At 39.4% G+C, this 7,702-nt stretch overlaps 1 non-coding gene across 1 annotated transcript; it reads right to left on the reverse strand.

Annotated features, from left to right (window-relative positions):
* Nucleotides 1–4,119: 4,119 nt before the first annotated feature.
* LOC147919515 (small nucleolar RNA R71) lies at nt 4,120–4,226 on the reverse strand. The gene has a single exon (XR_015594302.1). It is a non-coding gene; the product is annotated as a small nucleolar RNA R71 (small nucleolar RNA).
* Nucleotides 4,227–7,702: the final 3,476 nt, after the last annotated feature.

Genomic DNA, 7,702 nt, shown 5'->3' on the forward strand with positions numbered 1-7,702 from the left:
GCAGTCTCGATGCCCTTCATCTCCTTGAGCATGGACAAATAACGTCCATGTGCTCCTACATCCGCAGCCACTGGCTGCCGCTCCTCCGCCACCACTGGTGGCACTACCTGAGCCTGAGCCAGTACCATTGGTGGCAACCGCTCCAAAAACTGTGCTAGCAAAGCCGCAAAATCAGCTCCAGGGACTACACCTGCTGGAACTCCCACTCACGAGACCCTAGACACCCTGCGACTCTCCAACACCTTCAACTCTCACACTCTGGTCTGCAGTATCACTAACTTCCGGGCCTCAGCCCCTACCACGACCAAGACCGCGTCCTCGACCAGCAACAGCACCATCTCTAGCCATCTGCACTACCATGAACAGAAGACTAAGCAAACAATTATAACATACACAGAAACATAAAATCACCGTAGAATCATAGAGTAGGCTCCAAGAGGATGTTCTAGGACTCCATGCCACACACAATTGACTAACTCACATAATCGATCAAAGCATGCAAATCCCAAACATCTACAACTCAATGCCTAGTGAACCCAAACCTAGAACCGTAAGGGCTCTGATACAAAACTGAAACGACCCGATTTTTTTTTAATTAAATAATAAATAATAATGATAATAATAATAATAATAAAACTACAACTAGTGGTCCCATATCCACTAGCCACCTAACCACAATCACAATCACAATCACAAAAACGGTTGTGCAGTAAACCAAGCCACGAGATTATCTTAGAGCGCTTGTTTCCTCTGTTGATGATATTGCAGGACATAAAAGAAAGCCACCCATACCTAAGTCCCGCCCTGGTCCTGTTCCTCATGTCCTTTGTAGACCTCATTCATCTACTGCCTACATACCACCTTGGATGATGAGATATTCCTCTCAGAATTGCCATGTTTCGATCCATCGGATGCCTGAGATCTGACACAGTCAAGCTAATGACTGAAAACAATCGCTTAGTGGGAGGCAACCTACTGGTAGGTTTTTCTTTTGATTTTCTTTTATTTTAATTTCTTCGCCAATCTCTTACTTAATAACACTGGGGACAGTGTTGTTTAAGTCTGGGGGAGGCAGTTACTAACTATGTTTTTTGTTTTTGAGAGAATCGAAAAAAAAAAATTGTTTTATTGAGTCAAAATTTTGTTGGGAACTATGATTTTCCTTTTTAGTGCATTGCCTTGGTTGATTAATGCTGCAGATTGAATCCATAATCCGACTAATGAAAAATCCAAAGGCTGACCTGTAAACCAGAGACATCCAAATTTCCAACAGAATCCACCAAAGCCTGAGGTAATTTCTACGCTTTTCTTTTAATTCATCTAGGAGATTGATGTTTATAGAGCTTGACTCCTTGTTCATACTTGACAAGTAAGATTTCGGAAAAGAAAAAAATTGGTACTCCTCTCCCTTATTTAAGTTTTTTAAAAAATTATTCTTGAGAGCTTTGTTTTAGAAAAAAAAAAAGAGAATAAAAGATGAGATGATTTTGATCAGTTTAGAGGGGTAGGTAAATTACATGTGACCCCATTATTCTACTCTTGAGTCAAATGATCACACAAAGCTTGGAAGCGAGGGGTAGGTAAATTACCGATGACCCCGTTATTCGCCTACACCTTTGATAAAAAGAAAAAAAATGATAAGAAAAAAATATTAAAGCAAAGCTCAAAGGAAGATTAAATAGAATAAGTCTATTGGAGAGAAAGAGTACCACATGTGTTAAAGATATTGTCTTGCTTGTTATGGTATTGTACGGGAATGATTCTAGAAGGTTCTTGACAATGATCAAATTGATGAGACCCATCGATGAAGGCTTAATGGAAGATGTTGTGGAATTTGGGATGATACAAATGCCAGCGGAGAAGTACATGGTGGTTCGATTTGGATTTAGCTGCTAAGCATATGGATTATGGTTTGGATGATCATGGCATTTCTTGAAAAAGAAAAGGAGTTTCCATAGATGAAGTTCTTGATTTGCTTGAAGGTAAGCACAAACTAAGTCTTGGGGAATTGATATATCATGGTTTTTAGGTGTTTTTACCCATGATATAAGTCTTATCTATAGAGTCTTTTTGGTGTTTTTAGAGTCTTTTTGAGTCTTTATAGGATTTAGCATGGATGAGAGCATAATGGAGCTAAATAGGAGGATTTGGAGCATAATCAAGCATTGAGGCTGAGCTGCAAAGTTGGGAGACGAATTTAGAGATCAGCATCGGTCGATGCAACTGATGGCGTCGATGACACAGAGCCAAAGGAGAAATTAGAAGTTTTCCCACAAGTTTTGAAGATTAACAAAGCTACCCCAAAGTTTTCCATATTTGCATCATTAGTCCCTGGACGTTTTTAGGAATATAAATAGGATTTTTGGGTCACTGTTTAGACCTAAGCTTTATTTTTCCTTGCAACTTTTGAGAGCAAAACCCTGAGATATTTTTAGAGAGCTTTTGGAGAGAAGAATCAAGACTCCTTCAGAGAATATTCAGAACTCCTTTACTTCTTCCTCTAATCTCTTAATGCTATCTATTTTATTCATGATTTGTGTTCATACAATTATGTCTGAGTAGATCTGCTTGTTAGGTTTAGGGTTTCTCATTAGGGATTTCATGGTTTATTAGATTTGTTATTATTTAGGATTCTTTATCTTTCTTGTTCTTCATCATAGGTTGTTTTTAATGCTAGATCTTTGATTAGTCATCTGGATTTAGATCTTAGGATTATTGATTGATATGAAAATATAATTAATTTTCCTGATAAAAACCATTGGTGAGCAAAATTACTTTTTGCAAAGAGATTTGAATTAGTGATTTTATGAACTTATCTAAACTTGATTTTATTGCTGGTTTTTAACTTGAATTTTGCAAAGAGATTTGGATTTTCGGGTTTGAAAACTTAGATAATATTTGCAGTGAGAACTGATTTATTTTACAATTGTGTTTAGAGTTCAAGAACGGTGCTTAATTGTTGAATCCTGTTTGCTTAATTAATTGATCTGATTTTCCATGATTTCCTGAGAATTTCCCTCGGCCTAGCGTTTAATCCTTCTGAATTTTACAACTCTTTATTTCTGTTTCATCTTGCAATTTAATTACAATATTTTGTTTTAGCATGATTAAAAGATTATTAAATCTATTGTGTGAATCTGGAGTCTTTGTGGATTTGATCCCTAAGTACTACAATTGATCTCTTAATTTGAGAGAGCAGCTCAGAGTTAAATTTGAGCATATCAAATTTCGGCGCCGTTGCCGGGGACTCTTTTGATTTCACCATTAGATTAAAGTCTTTGATTTTGTCCAAATTTTTCTTTTTCTATTTTACTCACACGCTTTTGTTTATTTTCTCTTGTGTGTTTCAGGTACATGCCTAAGCCTACCACCAGGAAAAATCCAACTGCTCCGGTTGTCAAGCTTACAAACCAAGAGTTATGACAACTAGAGCGTGATAACACAAAAGAAGCCAAATCAGCAAAGATGGTCAACCCAATCATATTGAGACCATATGCGGCTGGAGTTTTGAGAGATCAAGAGGGTCATGTGCGCAACGAACAAGGCCAGAAACTTGATGCTGAAGGACAGGTTATTCAAGAAGAACTCGTTGTGGCCGATGGGAATGCAGGTTGTGTCGATCGACACAATGCTGGCATTGATCGACACAACCATGATGGCATCGACCGATGCAACGTTTGCGTCGATCGATGCAATGCCAGAGCCGATGCAGAGAACCTTCAGCCTAGACAGGACAACAATGGAGAGCTTGTCAAGACTCTTGCGGACTTCAATAGGCCAGACTTATTCTATGAGAACCGCTCCGCAATTGTCCCTCCTCCATTCCCAAGGAATGCTTTTGAGCTGAAGCCTGCCTACTTTGCTCTTGTTGGACAAAGGCCATTCTAGAACTTGCCACATGAGAAGCCTCTAGACCACATTGAGCACTTTGAGGATATAGTTACAAGCATCAAGGCTAATGGAGTCACAGAAGACTATCTCTACTGCAAGCTTTTCCCCTACTCTCTTGTTGGGGAAGCTTCTCATTGGCTAAGGCAGCTGAAACCAGGATCTCTGAAGACCTGGAATGACATCAAGGTGGCATTCTTGAACTACTTTTATGATGATGCGATGTCTGATGAGCTGAGGATTAAGCTCTCCACCTTTAGACAAGGACCTGCTGAATCTTACAAAGCTGCTTGGGTAAGGTTCAAAGCATACCAGAGAGACTGTCCGCATCATGGTTTCTCAGAGGTGCAGCTGATTAGTATCTTCTTCAGCGGGATTGACTGGAGGTATCAGATGGCTTTGGATGCGGCTAGTGATGGGAACTTCAAGACAAGGTATCCGGATGACGCTGAAAAATTGATAGAAAGACTAGCATCAAGTAATAGCATTAAGAATGCAGACCTAGAGCGGAAAAGAGCACATGATGGCAATGGTTCAAATCAGTTTGCTGCGGTGAATGCTAAGTTGGATACAGTGCACAATCTTCTTGTGGGAAAGAAGTCTGTCCATTTTTCTGAAGATGTTGAGACTTTTGAGCTAAAGCCAGAGATTTGCGAAGAAGGTGTCAACTATGTGTATAGAGCTGGGTATCAAAATCAGAGATTTGGTCAGAAGAATTCCTTCACAGGAAATCCAAACAACAACTTCACTAGGAACTATGGTTCTTCTTCTTACCAACCCCTCCCTCCACCCAATTCAGAGAGTAAGATGGAATCAATGATAGGACAGATTTTGGAAGGTCAACAGAAGTTAACAGTAGACTTCAATGGGAAGATTGATTCTGTATACACTGAGTTGACTGGGAAGTTTGATGCATTAAATACTCATGTCAAGAAGCTGGAGAATCAGGTTATTCAGACCACTGGGTCTGTTAAAATACAAGAGGACCTTCTTTCTAGAAGAACAGAGTCAAACCCCAAGCATGCTTGTAATGCGATTTTGGTGAAGGAAGGAGACGAAGATATGTTAGTCGATCCAGCATCGATCGACACTACACAAGAGCATCGATCGATGCAAACTCAATCAAGCGTTGATCGACACAATGTTAGCATCGATCGACATGACCCACAGACAACTTCGGTTTCTGTTTCAGTTCCACCATCCGATTCAAAGCAAACTTATAAACCGAAGGTTCCTTTTCCCATGAGTAGGAGATCAAAACAAGAGATTGAAGAAGCTAGATGCAAGGCTATGATGGACAAGGTAACGATTGAGATGCCTTTGATTGATGCAGTCAAGTTTTCTCCTGGGACTAAGCGGTATGTCAAGAGAATGGTCACCATTGGTTTGAGTCCTGAGGAAGGAGCACTACTAACAAAGGATGTCAGCTCAATTCTGTTGAAGCAGCCTCTAGAGAGGAAGAAGGATAAGAAGCAGGAGGTAGTTGTCTCTAAGCAAGTAAGTGTAGTGATTCAGAGTAGGATTGCAGAGAAGTTACCAGATCCTGGAAGTTTTGTGTTAGATTGCTCTATCTCCACAGGAAGGTTTCCTCACTCTCTTTGCGATCTTGGCTCTAGTATCAATTTAGCATCCCATTCTGTTTCTGTGAGACTTGGGATGATGGATTTCAAGCCAACTAGGATCTCTCTTATCTTAGATGATCGATCCAGAAGGATTCCTGAAGGTGTCTTGGAAGATATTCCGATTCAGATTGGAGATTGCATGATTCCTACTGACTTTGTGGTGTTGAAGTATGACAAAGAGCCTAGTGATCCTCTCATCTTAGGACGCTCTTTCTTTGCTACAGCTGGTACCATCATTGATGTTAAGAAGGGACACATAGCTTTGAATATAGATGATTTGGTTATGAACTTTGAGATGGACAAGCTGAGAAGGGTTCCCACTATTGATGGTCAGACATTTTCTGTGGAAATTGCTTCTGATGATGATCCGCTAATAGAGCTTCCTGGAGACATTACTGCTGGGTATGTCAAAGAGTTGGAACTTGTTGAGAAAGTGAGCAAGCAAGCTGTTAAGCTTGAAGATTAGAGTGGAGATCATCTAATCAGTACTAGAGATCATGATGAGGTTCTGATGCATGACAAGTCGCTGTTAGATGACGTTTTTGTAATGGAAACACGGATTTCAGAGGTTAGTTGTAGAATCGTTGAAGAAACACGAGTTGCAGGCTCAGCATTGATCGATGCAGATGTAGCATCGATCGACACACATTCCAGAGCCAGTTCGGACTTGTCCAAAACCGAAGATTCTCGAGTTGATTCCTTAGCTGTAAGTCCTAGACCAGTTGTAAATCTGAAATCTCACCATTCCACAGTCAAGAACCCATAGGTAAGGCCAAGGTATGCATCTTCTTCACCCAAATCTTCTCCATTCATCAATAAGAATTTCAAAGGTACAAAAACTGTTGTGCAGTTAACCAAGCCACGGAATTATCGTAGAGCGCTTGTTTCTTCTGTTGATGATTTTGCAGGACATAAAAGAAAGCCACCCATACCTAAGTCCTGCCCTGGTCCTGTTCCTCATGTCCTTTGTAGACCTCATTCATCTACTGCCTACACAAAAACCTTGGATGATGAGACATTCCTCTCAGAAGCATTCATTGCCATGTTCCGATCCACCGCATGCCTGAGATCCGACACAGTCAAGCTAATGATTGAAAACAAGTGCTTATTGGGAGGCAACCCACTGTTAGGTTTTTCTTTTTCAATTTTCTTTTGATTATCATTTATTTTAATTTATTCGCCAATCTCTTACTTGATAACACTGGGGACAGTGTTGTTTAAGTGTGGGGGAGGCAGTTACTAACTACGTTTTTTGTTTTTGAGAGTTAGTTGAAAAAAAAAATTGTTTTATTGAGTCAAAATTTTGTTGGGAACTATGATTTTCCTTTTTAGTGTACTGCCTTGGTTGATTAATGCTGCAGATTGAATCCATAATCCAACTAATAAAAAATCCAAAGGCTGACTAGTGAACCAGAGACATCCAAATTTCCAACAAAATCCACAAAAGCCTGAGGTAATTTCTGCACATTTCTTTTAATTCATCAAGAAGATTAATGTTTATAGAGTTTGACTCCTTGTTCATACCCGACAAGTAAGATTTCAAAAAAGAAAAAAATTGGTACTCCTCACCCTTATTTAAGTTTTTAAAAAATTATTCTTGAGAGCTTTGTTTTAGAAAAAAAAAAGAGAGAATAAAAGATGAGATGATTTTGATCAGTTTAGAGGGATAGGTAAATTACCTGTTACCCCATTATTCTACTCTTGAGTCAAATGATCACACAAAGCTTGGAAGCGAGGGGTAGGTAAATTACCGATGACCCCGTTATTCGCCACACCTTTGATAAAAAGAAAAAAAAATGATAAGAAAAAAAATATTAAAGCAAAGCTCAAAGGAAGATTAAATAGAATAAGTCTATTGGAGAGAAAGTGTACCACATGTGTTAAAGATATTGTCTTGCTTGTTATGGTATTGTACGGGAATGAGTCTAGAAGGTTCTTGAAATTGATCGAATTAGTGAGACCCATCGATGAAGGCTTAATGGAAGATGCTGTGGAATTTGGGATGATACAAATGCCAACGGAGAAATACATGGTGGTTCGATTCGGATTTATCTGCTAAGCATATGGATTATGGTTTGGATGATCATGGCATTTCTTTAAAAAGAAAAGGAGTTTCTACGTTTTCAAACTCTTTCCATAGATGAAGTTCTTGATTTGCTTGAGGGCAAGCAAAAGCTAAGTCTGGGGGAATT

Source organism: Camelina sativa, chromosome 20 (assembly GCF_030686135.1).
Source record: "Camelina sativa cultivar CO46 ecotype springtype chromosome 20, ASM3068613v1".
Taxonomy (NCBI): Eukaryota; Viridiplantae; Streptophyta; class Magnoliopsida; order Brassicales; family Brassicaceae; genus Camelina; species Camelina sativa.